General features: G+C 42.1%; 1 long non-coding RNA gene across 1 annotated transcript in view; it reads right to left on the bottom strand.

The window, feature by feature from the left end:
- Window positions 1-6,626: 6,626 nt before the first annotated feature.
- LOC310713451 overlaps window positions 6,627-12,668 on the bottom strand; it is a 32,556-nt gene continuing 26,514 nt past the window's right edge. The window contains exon 2 of the long non-coding RNA XR_014529261.1: window positions 6,627-7,837. This is a non-coding gene — a long non-coding RNA (uncharacterized lncRNA). The remainder of the gene's footprint in view (window positions 7,838-12,668) is intronic.

Below are 12,668 nucleotides of genomic sequence, written 5' to 3'. Positions count from 1 at the left end.
CAGATTCAACAGGCTTTTTGTCTTTTTCTATTAATTCAGAATCACCATTTCCTCCTGCTGCTGCTGCTGCTTCCTCTTCTTCCTCAGTATCATTTATACCATCGGTATCTTGGAAAACAGCAACCCCATTCCAATTTACAGTTTGTATCATGCTTCTGGTAATATGAAATTTGCCAGTTGCTGGTATGTAAATTCTGTACGCCCCCTGCTGGTAGCCCATTAATTTTCCCTGGACACTACGTTCACCCAATTTCTGCTTAGCAGGATAATGCATAATTACATCTGAACCCCAAATACGTAGGTATTTCAGATTAGGGCGTTTTTTAAACAACTTCTCATAGGGGGTGACATCTAAACCAGAATGATAACTGCGATTTCTAACATAACAAAATGCATGGAGCGCTTCAGCCCAAAAGTCTTTGGGCAGATTAGCATCGTGCAGATAAGTTTTAACCCCTGCCTGCAAGTCACGCTGCACAACTTCAACAAGCCCATTTTGCCAGGGACTTCGGGGGCAAGATAACTCATGAGTAGTCCCCTGCGCTTCCAGGAATTTCTCAAAATTTTCAGAAACAAATTCCCCGCCCCGGTCAGAAAACAGGTTCTTAATAGGTTTGTTAAAGTGCGTTTTTACCCAGTTGCAAAAAACCTTGTACTTCTCAAATGCTTGGGACTTCTCAGCTATTGCATAAGTCCAACAGTATCTACTATACTGGTCTATGAGGGTAAGCCAGTACTTTGAACCTCCTAATGAGGGTGGGAGTGGCCCAACTAAATCACAATGTACACGCTCAAATGGCTCAGTTACTTTCCTATCTGAGCACCTACCCTTGCGTGCAACCTTAATCTTATTCTTGCAACAGGATAGACACTGCATAAAGAATTTACATGGTTTTAAGTTGAGGCCATTGACAATATTCTTTGTCTTAATTACATCAGCAAAATTCAGGTGTCCCAGAATTCTGTGCGCCATGTGGACACACCCAGAATGTGGTCTTACATTCCTCAACCCCTGGCTTAACTGTGCTGCTCTGCAATTTATATGCGATTGTGAGTAGGTGCGAAAATACAGTCTATATAAACCATCAGATTCCCGGGCATACAATAGACGTTTGTTCCCCTCGAAAAACTCACACATAGACTTTAAGAAACGCACAGTTATGCCTTGACGGGCAAAGCACCTTACTGACAATAAATTGTCCACTGACGGGCAGTAAATGCAGTTCGCTATTGTAATGTTTAAAGAGTCAAGTTTAACGGTACCCCTGCCAAGCGACTGCAAGACTTGTGAATTGGCTAAATGTACATTACCAATTTCCTCTTCGAAAGAAATAAACAAGCTTCGATCATTGCAGATATGCTGAGATGCTCCTGAGTCGACAACAAAAGACTTCCACTTGGCACCTTTAATTCTTTTACGATCTTTAGTCCGAGCGTGAAAAGCTCGCGGCTCGTTTCTGTCTTTACTATACGATGCCGGCTGCTGGGCTGACGACCGTGATTGACGAACAGAAACAGGCTTGGGAGTACTTTGCTTTCTTTTGGATCTGCAGTCCCTTGCAAAATGTCCTTGCTTATTGCAGAACCAACAACGCTTTGCAGCTTTAAATGCAGTTGTATCACCACAGGTTTGCATATGGCGTTCCTCATTCTTTCTGGAAACAGGAGTGCTTATGGCACAAGCCTCCCTTCTATCCAACTCGCCCATTAATCTGGCCGTTACCCCTTCCACAGTTAATTGTGCTGGTGGAACGGCAGATATCTGGCTAGCTATACCATCAAAGTCCTCATTAAGGGAACAAAGGATGATAAAAACATACTGAATATCAGGTATCTCCATGTCCCTTCGAATTAACTCGCCGCGTATTGCCTCCAGACGTCTCAAGTGTGCTGCCAAATCACCACCAGGCTGCAACTTCGTCTGGTACAACTGCTTGAAAAAGGTCAATGCAGACGCTGACTCTTCTCTAACATGCACTGCTGCAAGACTGTCCCACATTTCTTTGGCAGTTTTCTTATTTCTTATATAGACTACTTGCTGGTCGCTGACTGCCAAATTAATTATCGCCCTGGCTTTCGCATCTCCTTTTGACCAAGCATTAGTTACAGGGTCAGGAGGGTCATCAGTTACATAGGTCCATACTTCTCTAGAGGTCAAAAGCGCCTCCACCCGAAAAGACCATAAACTATAGTTCTCATCTGTTAGCTGTGGGAAGACCAGAGCCTTCTCAGCTTCAGGAACCCGGTCAACCATTCTGCAACTCTTCCAGACCCACAAAAACTATGCTAACAGGAGAAGGAGTTTTCAAACCTTTCTCAGAGTCCAAAAATATGCAGTCATCCTCTCAGCAGCTGGGCCCATAACCAAAGATGTTGGCTTTTTGCAGTATAGTGACGCTGCAGAGAGCTTGCTGGGGAGATCATGCATTAAAAGGAAAGGACTCAAAAATAACTTAAAGAAGGTTTTAATAAGAAAAACAAAAACTCCATTAACACTAAATACATTAACAAACAAACATGACCCAACCACCAACCCATCCCCCAGGGTAATGGGAGAGCTAGATGCTGCTCCTTATATACTCTACCCAAATGCTGACACACCTTAATCAAATACAACTCAGCAGCACCTGCTATGTTTCACAGCTGTAAAGCTGGGTCTCATTATCTTGCTCTGGCCCTTGCTCTGGCCCCTTAAAGACACATACACATGGAGTGGAACAATGATGAACCTTTACATTTAAAGAAACCATTCAACACAGAGATGATGGGAACTGCATGGCACCTGGCTGGGAAAGGCTGCTTTAGGTGGACTACTATAGTCAGACAACAACAATTAACCAAGAGCACTCCTAATCTCTATTTTGGAAAAATCGCAATGGACAAACACCAGTTGACAAGCAACCATTAGATGTTTTGGTAAGGACACAAGACATGGCTTTCTACAGATGCGGAAGTGCAGGATCTGGACTAAGAGTCGAAGGTAAAGGAACGACCAGCAAATGCTTTCTGATATTCTCCAGGTTAGCTTGTCATCCCCCCCCCACCCCCTTAAGTTTAAAACATTGTACAGATTCTCATCACCCAAGCAACTGTGTCTGATAGATTGCTTGGCATTCAGTACTACATTCCATGATTAAAGTTAACCAGCATCCTGGTGAAAGGCAGAGCTGGAGATTCATTATGCTAATAGAGCAACTGAGAATTTGTTAGCTTTTTCAATAGGTCTGATATAGGAAAAATTATGGGGGCAGCACTGGCAAAACTTGTCACCTTCATTCTAAGAAAATAGGCGGATTCAATATATCTGAAAGCACAGCCAGTGTTTACCTTGTTAGCTTCACTGAGACTACATATCAGATAGATCTTTTGTATTATTCATACTATAAAAAGACCACAAGAAAAGCCATTCCTTTCTTTCCATCACCTTGTGCAGATGCTAAATGCAGAAAACGTGCAAGGGATTCAAAGATAAAACTTACAGTGCAATCCGTGTCTACTCATAAGCAAGTCCCATGGAGTTTTGTGAGGCTTGCTCCCAGGTAATTGGGTATCTGATTGCAATCTCAGGGAAATTTTATTTTCTACATCAAAAAATTATGTTAATCTAGGAAAAAGATTAGATATATCACAATTTAAATGACAACAAATCAATGATTGTGCAACTGTCAAGTTTGAAGCAAGGAGCCTCCCTGTGCAAATTTCTGAGCCCTTGAAAGTCAAGTTCTAAAATCAGAGGTTCCCCCATGAGTGGAGGAGATTTATTGCTTCATACAGTCACCCCAAAACTCATGCAAAGTGATGAGAACAATGTGAGCAAAGTTAGCACACTTGGGACTAATCTGCACTGGTCAGTTAATATGTTTAAAATGTGTTATAAAAATGTGACACCAGAGGGCGCTGTAGAGCAGCAATCGGTCATCAATGGGAAATTTCATTGAGAGCTATATTATGTGGGTTTTTAAGCATTTGGTTTTTTTTTTTCAGATCAGTGTAGATCCAGCCTTGGTCTCACAATGTCTCCCGTCTTGCATGATGGCCTTGCAGTATATGGTCTCGGAATACCTGAAGACATCTTGAATCAGCCACAGGAAATAACATAATGCAACAGAATTAAAAGTTATTCAAAGACCAGAGACAGTTCAAAACCAGTTCAATAAAAGCAAATAAACATTTTTTTTCAATAAAAGGCTTAGCAATGAATTGTTCCTGCTAATCGTAATCAAGGACTTCTGGTGAGTCACAACAAACCACACAACCTCTTATCAGATATATAGAAAGCCAGACTTCCTGTATCTATCATTTAATTACTGTTAAATGATTTCCCTGCTAGTGACCCAAACCAAATGTAAAAATTTGGAATCTCCAGGGGAGGAGGTGGAATGTAACATTACAGTAAACACTTTATTAGTCTGCTAATCATAAATGGCTTTTTAGAAATTCTTCAGTGAAGTATGGATGGATAGCTGTAGCGTAAGTGTAAAAATGTGGTTGTTTTGGTTTTTTTTAAAAAAAGTGCTGACTAGTATAAAACAAGAACATTTATAATGAACAGCATGTTTAATTCCCAATGTTGAATTCTGAGCTGTCTCACAGAAGATGGATTAGATTTGCTCCAGGGTGCAGGATTGGAACCAAAGTATGGAAACTGTAGAGAAACGGATTTCTGCTAAACTTTCGGAGAAATGTCCTAATGATACAAGTTGTTTGCCAGTGGAACAATCTGGAGATGGCAGCAGGCCTGGCACACCCAAGAGGCAAGGAGAGATGACTGCCTCAGGTGGAAGGATTTGCCAGGGCAGCAGAAACCTGATGTCAATCTTTCTTGTTCCTGGTGTAGATCTTCCCTCACCACTTCTTCCCTGGCACAGGTCCGCCTTACGTGCCAAAATGTCTTGGGATGCCCCTGGGTGGTGGACTGCCAGTGGCCAGAGGTATTTAAGCAAAGAGCAGATTATTTCAGAGGTCCATTCCAACTCTGTGATTCTCTCTATGTGTTGGCTTTGCCCTTGTTAAACACATACCGTACTTTTCCGTGTATAACACGCCCCCTATTTTGGGGGACTGAAAATTTAGAAAATAGGGGGGACCTTTTTGGGGGAGAGGATTGCCCACAGTTGTTGAGTTGGGGGGGCAATAGTTAAGCTTTTTTTAGGGGGAAATGCTCACCCACCAGACCGACACTGCCACTCACGCACGTCGACAAAGCAACCTATCCTCTGTCCCATTGCCGAAAAAAGCAGCAAATTGCCCGCCCAATTGCCACAGCAACCGCCAATCAACAACAGCCCTTGCAGCAGCCACCAATAACAATCTCCAACTCACACCAACAACCAATCCCATGGTCTCACAGTGCACTACCAATGTACAGTGGTGCCCCGCAAGACGAATGCCTCGCAAGATGGAAAACTCGCTAGACGAAAGAGTTTTCCGTTTTGGAGGTGCTTCGCAAAACGAATCTCCTATGGGCTTGCTTCACAAGACGACAATGTCTTGCGAGTTCCTGCGGGGTTTTTTTCCTTCCCCCCCTTTTTCTAAGCCGCTAAGCCGCTTATCAGCTGATCCGATAAGCCGCTAAAAGCCGCTAATAGCGCTAATAGCGCTAATCCGTCAATGGGCTTGCTTCGCAAGACGAAAAAACCGCTAGACGAAGAGAATCACAGAACGGATTCTTTTCATCTTGCGAGGCACCACTGTATAAGACGACCCCTAATTTTGAACATGATTTTGGAATTTAAAAAACCATAGTCTTATAAATGGAAAAGTACGGTATATGCACAAAGTGTGTAAAAAATCCTTTTGCAGAAGTGATTGCAACATGGTCCCATCTTCACCATACATCAGGTAAGCTGAAAAAAAGTGTATTTTCCTCCACTGCCAGCAAGGGCATTAAGACTGGCAAACGGAACTTGGTTGTTTTTGCCATGGCCTGATGATTAGCAGTTTGTGAAAAAGCCCAGAGGTGGGCTTTTTCAATGGTGGCAGCAGCGCCGTGGAATGCCCCTCACTTCTGAAATATGAGAGAACCCATCAGTACTAGCATTGGAAAAATGTTTGTTTCTCCTGCAACCAAAGGACTGTGACATCTCAAAGGGAGTAGCACCCAGACCAACCCAATCTATCATTATTTTGGTTAGAGAAGCTGACGCCAAGCCTGCCATCTTAAATAAAAATGCTTTAGCAGAGGACGAGTACATCTCCCCCCCCCCCCAACATGCTGGTATTTTCTAAATTTAAACTCACTCCGTGATTGAAGTGAGTATAGTTTTCCTGAAGGTTGATGGGCACCTAGCAACCAGATAGAGTAATTTATCACTGTTAGGAAATAGCAGCTTCCAACCACAGAAACAGTTGTTAGCAAAAGTGTGTTTGTGTATATGTGTTCTCATCATTTGAATTTACTCTAATTTTTTCTTTGAAAACCCCATGTCTTTGAAAACCTCATTTTGAGCTTCATTACAAACAGCAGGGGGAAAACTCACAATAATTCAAAAACAGAGTTCAGAACATTGGGTTCTCTGCTTCCTAAAGCATAGTAAATGGCAACATGTACAATTAAACACACCCTTCCTGCTCTGAGCTCACACTAACACCCCATGTATACATCATTCGAAGGCATCTGAGTAAGATTTCCAGTGATCAAATATTTATCCAAATTACAAAAAAGTAAAGGCAGCCTTGTTGACCCATCAGAATAATAGTAAAATCCATATTATGGCCAACTAAAGTATCACAAAAGATCAAACACATACACACATATAATGAATTGCAGGTGTTCCGGATGAATTATGTTAATGGTATAATATATTCATGTTTATGTTTTTAAATATGTTGCAAGTCGCTTGGAGACCTCTGAGTAACAACTGACTAACAAGTCTAATAAATAGTGTGTAAATGTTTGAGCTCCCCAGAACTCTTCATCAGGCCAGATCATAAACTGAGCAGGGAGGACTTGGCTAATGTTGAAGCCATGGAGTCTGAATGTGGTCACAGACCATCTTGACTGAGATTATGACCAGATGAAGAATCGGTGACTTTTTTTTTTTAAACGATTCTTGGCCTAATCCACTATTCAAAAAACTCATGTTCAGACTGTGGCCACATTCACACTATACATTAAAAGAACTATGATACCAGTTTAAGCAGTCATGGCTTCCCCAAACAAATTCTGGGAGCTGTAGAGCTACAGAGTTCCCTGTAAAGAGGAATTTATTTTTAAACCACTTTGAGAATTGTAGCTGTCTGGGAGGGGAACAGTGGTCTCCTAACAGCTCTCAGCACCCTTAACAAACTGAAGCTCCCAGAATTCTTGGGGAGAAGCCATTGCTAAAGTGGTATCATAGTGCTTTGAATGCCAAGTGTGGATATGGCTTATGCGCCACCTTTTGAGCACCAACTTCCCCAAGCCCCAATCTGGTGCCCATATCTGCTGAATCACATGTGTACAGACTGAGGCATAATATGTTGGACCTTGTTGTTGTTTAGTCGTTTAGTCGTGTCCGACTCTTCGTGACCTCATGGACCAGAGCACACCAGGCACTCCTGTCTTCCACTGCCTCCCACAGTTTGGTCAAACTCATGTTCATAGCTTCGAGAACACTGTCCAACCATCTCGTCCTCTATCATCCTCTTCTCCTTGTGCCCTCAGTCTTTCCCAACATCAGGGTCTTTTCCAGGGAGTCTTCTCTTCTCATGAGGTGGCCAAAGTATTGGAGCCTCAGCTTCATGATCTGTCCTTCCAGTGAGCACTCAGGGCTGATTTCCCTAAGAATGGATAGGTTTGATCTTATTGAAGTCCATGGGACCTTATAGTGCAGGAATAACTGTGTTGCAGTTTGTCCTATAAAAAGAAGTACACAGAGAGAGATGCAGGCCAGCCCAGCAGGAGAGGAGGAGTACACAGCCTCCAGCAAACATGCTCACAAGAGGTTCAAAAAGGGCACATCAATGAAGTGGCAAGAGCAAGTAAGGGCAAGTTGGTCTTTGCCAGCTAGGTGACCACGACAGCACTGCTTTTCCCAGCAGTAGGGAGAAATAATACATTTAAATGTAATTAAAACACTAGACCTTAGCAGGAGACAGTTGAGCAGCTTAGAAAGAAGATACCAGATGAAGTATCCAGTACGCTATCTATAACCCTTGAACAACCACAATCCACACCAGAATCACAAAAGGAACAAGTTGGTTAAAAATATGCAGGGTGGTAGACACACACACACTTCCCAAACTATGAAATACTGTACTTGGAATTGTGGGTAATAAAAGCAATATCTCAGTGACAATAGCATCCTGGGAAATGGTGCAGTCTGGAGCAAACACCACATACAACAAATGTGCATTTATTGTGGGACACACATGCCATGCACCAACTATGTGAAAATCCTAAGAAGTGTCCATAAATTCCTCATCGTATAGTTTGCATCTTCTGCTTGCAGAACGTGGGGCTTTCAGCACAGCATCAGTTAAAGTCAGCATTTTACGATGGCAAGAAACCGGGCCAGGCTTGGTGCCCTTGTTAATGTTACAGATGACACAATGGATAGGATCAATATTGTAATGAAAATAATATTAAATCAGAGCTGGGGGAAAGAACGTATTTGGGAGGGGGGGCAGGGTTTTGCAGTTACCTTTTGCTCATGGAATTCAACCAAGACTTTTTCAATCTATTGAAGCCTGGCTTTCAAGGAGGCTGCAAAAAGAAAATCTGAAGAACACAATAGAAAACTGCTACACTAGCAAGAATAATACAAAAGGGTGAATCAAACTGCATCAACCTTGTATCAATACAAGAGGAGCAAAGCAATAGGGCATTCCATTGAAGAGCTGGCTGAGATAACTGCAGGAGATAGTTCAGCAGATACAGTTGACCTTTGGTGATAATGATAACATTATGGGAGATATTTATTTGTATTTATGAATTTATGGCCTCACCTACACCGCCCTAAGCAGCTCAGCTCAGGACTAGGGAAGCTTATAAAATTATGTCCATCTGAAGTTCTCTCCAGATTTGGGTATTCCAAATTATTACTCAGGTTTGCAGTGCTCAGGTTTTCCATGCTTCAGTTCTGATGTACGAACATGGATCAGAATGTGCTGTTTGTTGCAGTTTTCTCTTCACATCTTTCTCTCTTTCATCCTTACAGATTACAGGTTACAGAAGTGCGCATACACATGGATGAAAACACCATGCGAAGGGAAATTTTGAAATGTCATTTCCTGGGACTTTACCATGTGTGTTGATAAAAACACAGCACCAAAAGTTGTGCCCATGGCATGCTACAGTAACCTATTGAGTGGGGAGGGAAGACATGTATGACACACTGTGCCAAATTGTGAAGTTAATTTTAGAAATTCTCTAAAGTGGAAGACAGGCAAAAACAATAATAGACCGCAGGAGAGCACACCTAAAGCATGCCTAACATGCATATATATGAGTGAAAATAACATACAAAAATTAATTACATATGGGGAAATTGTTCACTAAACATGTGTATTAGGCAAAAAAAAATGCATACAAACATATGTATAAGAAGAATTCTCACTAAAATGCTGATGGGTTTCTCATGGGCACCTGTGTAGAATTATAACAATACCAAAGGAATCCATCCCTTACTTGGGTCAACATTTTCAACTGCATATTATTTCATAATCCATATTTTAAATCTGTCCATATTGTCCATAGTACTTGTTACATTACAAGTGTTATTAAAACCCTGCTAATGTTTTCATCTGCTTACAGTGGTCTCCTAAATAAATTATGATTTTTCACCCCCATTCTTTCTTAAAGTTTTTGTCTTCTTGGTTCCTGAGCTTTCTGGTCAGTTTTGCCATTTCAGCATAGTCCATCAGCTTGGTTTGCCATTCCTCTCTGGACGGACTTTATCTTCTTTCCATCTCTGGGCTAGTAACATCCGCGCAGCTGTTGTTGCATACATAAAAAGTCTTTTCTGATCCTTTGGAATATCGATACCTACAAAGCCTAATAAAAAAGCTTCTGGTTTTTAAATAAAAGTTATTTTAAACATTTATTTTTTCATTTCATTATATATCTTTTCACAGAATGCTTTTATTACTTTACACGACCACCACATGTGATGAAAGGTGCCTTCATTTCAGGCATTCATTCCCAATCACCACGCAGTCATTGCTGCTCAATGTGCAAAGGTCAGGGGTGGGATGGGCAGGGCTGGCATGCACCAGGACATTGCGGGGAGACCAGTGTGTTTTCCCCCATGCCCTAATCTCCCTGGTCATGATGGGAATTCTCTGTTCAGGTGAGGTGCTCTTGTTGCCCACCAATCACTGAGGATGCTTTCACAACAGAAAAAGAACAGCTGCACTGAAAGGACTCTCGACAATTTACTAAATGTTCATCTATCAAGGTGATCTGCTTTACACATCCGGAATCAAATACTAAACTTCTTCTGCCCCCCACCCCACCATAAATGCCAGAGTTTTTTACTAGCTCTCTCCTATTTCCTATGGAACAACTGCTACTTAGATAGATGTTCCTTGTTTCAGAAGAGGCCTCTTTCCTGTGGTCTTGTTACATTAGACTACAGAAAGTGAAAGAGTGCTATCGGGTGAACCAATTTACACAGAGGAATTGTTTCTCAACAAGCACAGAAGCAGCTTAACAAGTTGTCAATTTGAAATGTTTCAACAGGAGACAGAATGGAAAATACTCAACTCCACTGCAGTGCTACCGCAGCTGCTGAGATCACTTAGGTGGGGGAAATGGAAGGCTCTTGACAGTAAGAAAAGGAGTACGTGGAACAAGCTCTCATTCCTGAAACCACCACTTCTACAGGAGTAGCACTGGGGGGCAGGGAATGAGCAAGGTGGAAAAGAAAGGGTTAAGGAGGTTTTCAAGAGACCAGTTCTCCTGCAAACATGAGCTGTTCGGAGAAGGATGTTCAGGAAACGCATCACAGGAACATAGGAAGCTGCCTTATATTGAGTCAGACTCAGAGCACTGGTCGATCTAGCTCAATATTGTCCACAAGCAGCCCTCTGGGATGTCAGACAGGGGTCTCTCTCAGCCTTGCTTGGCTCTGCCAAGAATTGAGCCTAGGAACTTCTGCATTCAGAGAAGATGCTCAACCATTCTGCTACTGCCCTACCCAAGTCTGTGTAACGGTTCAGGTGTATGCATGTATGCCAGCAATCTTGGGAGGAGATGAGATTGTACATCATTAGGGGGAGTTGAAGAACTGCCCACTGTTGGCCTCTCCTTGAGTTGCAAGTCTGATAACAAAACGGCCCTGAATATTGAAACATGCCCTGGAGTTGTTGAAAGTCAGGGAGGTGTTGTAGTTAGAATCTGGTTTCATATCTCCACTCACGAATAAAGCGCAGTGGAACTGCTGCCCAACCAGAACCCCAAAGAGAGCCTCCCCTGCTTTAGGTTAAGAGAAAGTCAAGGGTGAATGAACTGAATCAAGCCAGGAAGTCCCACTCAAAGCACCTGAATTCTGCCGACAAGCACTTGAAACCCTGCTGGAATTTTTACAGCACCCCTAGCTGGGTGAGGTCCACATTCACACCATACATTAGGCAAGAGGGGTTTGTTTCTAGCCAATAAGGCAAGATGACTCATCCCGGACACCCAAGAAGAGATTTCTCTCTCAGTAGGAAGATGAAACCTGAGAACTCAGGGTTTCAGGCCGTCAACCATTGCTGTCAACAACAGTAGAAGCTCAGCTCAGCAATCCTGAACAAGCAAAATGCTTGCATAGGATCTCTCTCTGGGAGCAGAGAGAGGAAAGTTGTTAAAAAAAAGACCGGACCACATTGACTGCTGTTAAAGAGCAATGTGTTACTTTGTATTTTGTAGCATTTATATGTAACTATTTTAATACTGTTTCCAGTAAAAATGTAATGTTATTGTGGTGGAGAGCAAATTCATTTCTACTCTACACAAGGTTCTGGTCAGAGATCCCATTTGCATCAACAACATATTTTATATCCATTTTGTGTTTATGGAGGATTTTGGATTCATGCCAGTGATGTCATACTGTAGCTGCCACTAGTTCCTCTTGGCTGCATAACCTCCAAGTCACAATAAAACACCACAAATAAGACACAAGTTAGATACTACATAGAATTGGGGGGGGGCATGTTCAGCTCAGACAGTGTAATCCTTCCTGACAACTCAGCTTACTGGGTGGTGTGAATATAATTGTGATGGCACAGGTAAAACCTGCATTGCAAGAAAGGAGGGAAGCAAGCAAACCAGTCACACTAGCCCCTCCACTTTCTTAGAGTAACCACTGTCTCCAAGTGGATATTTATTTTTCTCTGACAGCACACTAAGCAGCCTTTTCACCTTTTGGACTTTGTCCCAACTTACTCCAAATACTAGGTAGGGTGGTATGACAATTAGACATAATGTGACTATAAGGCCACAGACCAGTTCTTCCCCAAAGAAATTATGCTTTTTGTTTAAGAATGTAGACTGCAAACATACCCCCACTCAAGCACAAATAAAATTACTTCTGAGTAGACATGGTTAAGATTGTAGTCTTCGTAAGGTGACAAGTTAAACAGTTTGAAAAAATGAATTACCATATTTTAAAAGTTAATTTTACAGGAGGAAGCTTTTGTTTAAAAGAGACAAGTGCATCCAGTTATACCTATACTAGACCATTATTATTACCCCCCCCCTCAGT

This window comes from Podarcis liolepis (genome assembly GCF_965112155.1).
Source record: "Podarcis liolepis genome assembly, chromosome: 8".
NCBI lineage: Eukaryota > Metazoa > Chordata > Lepidosauria > Squamata > Lacertidae > Podarcis > Podarcis liolepis.
The sequence above is the reverse complement of the archived record's forward strand: the minus strand, read 5'-3'. Positions and strand labels throughout refer to the sequence as shown.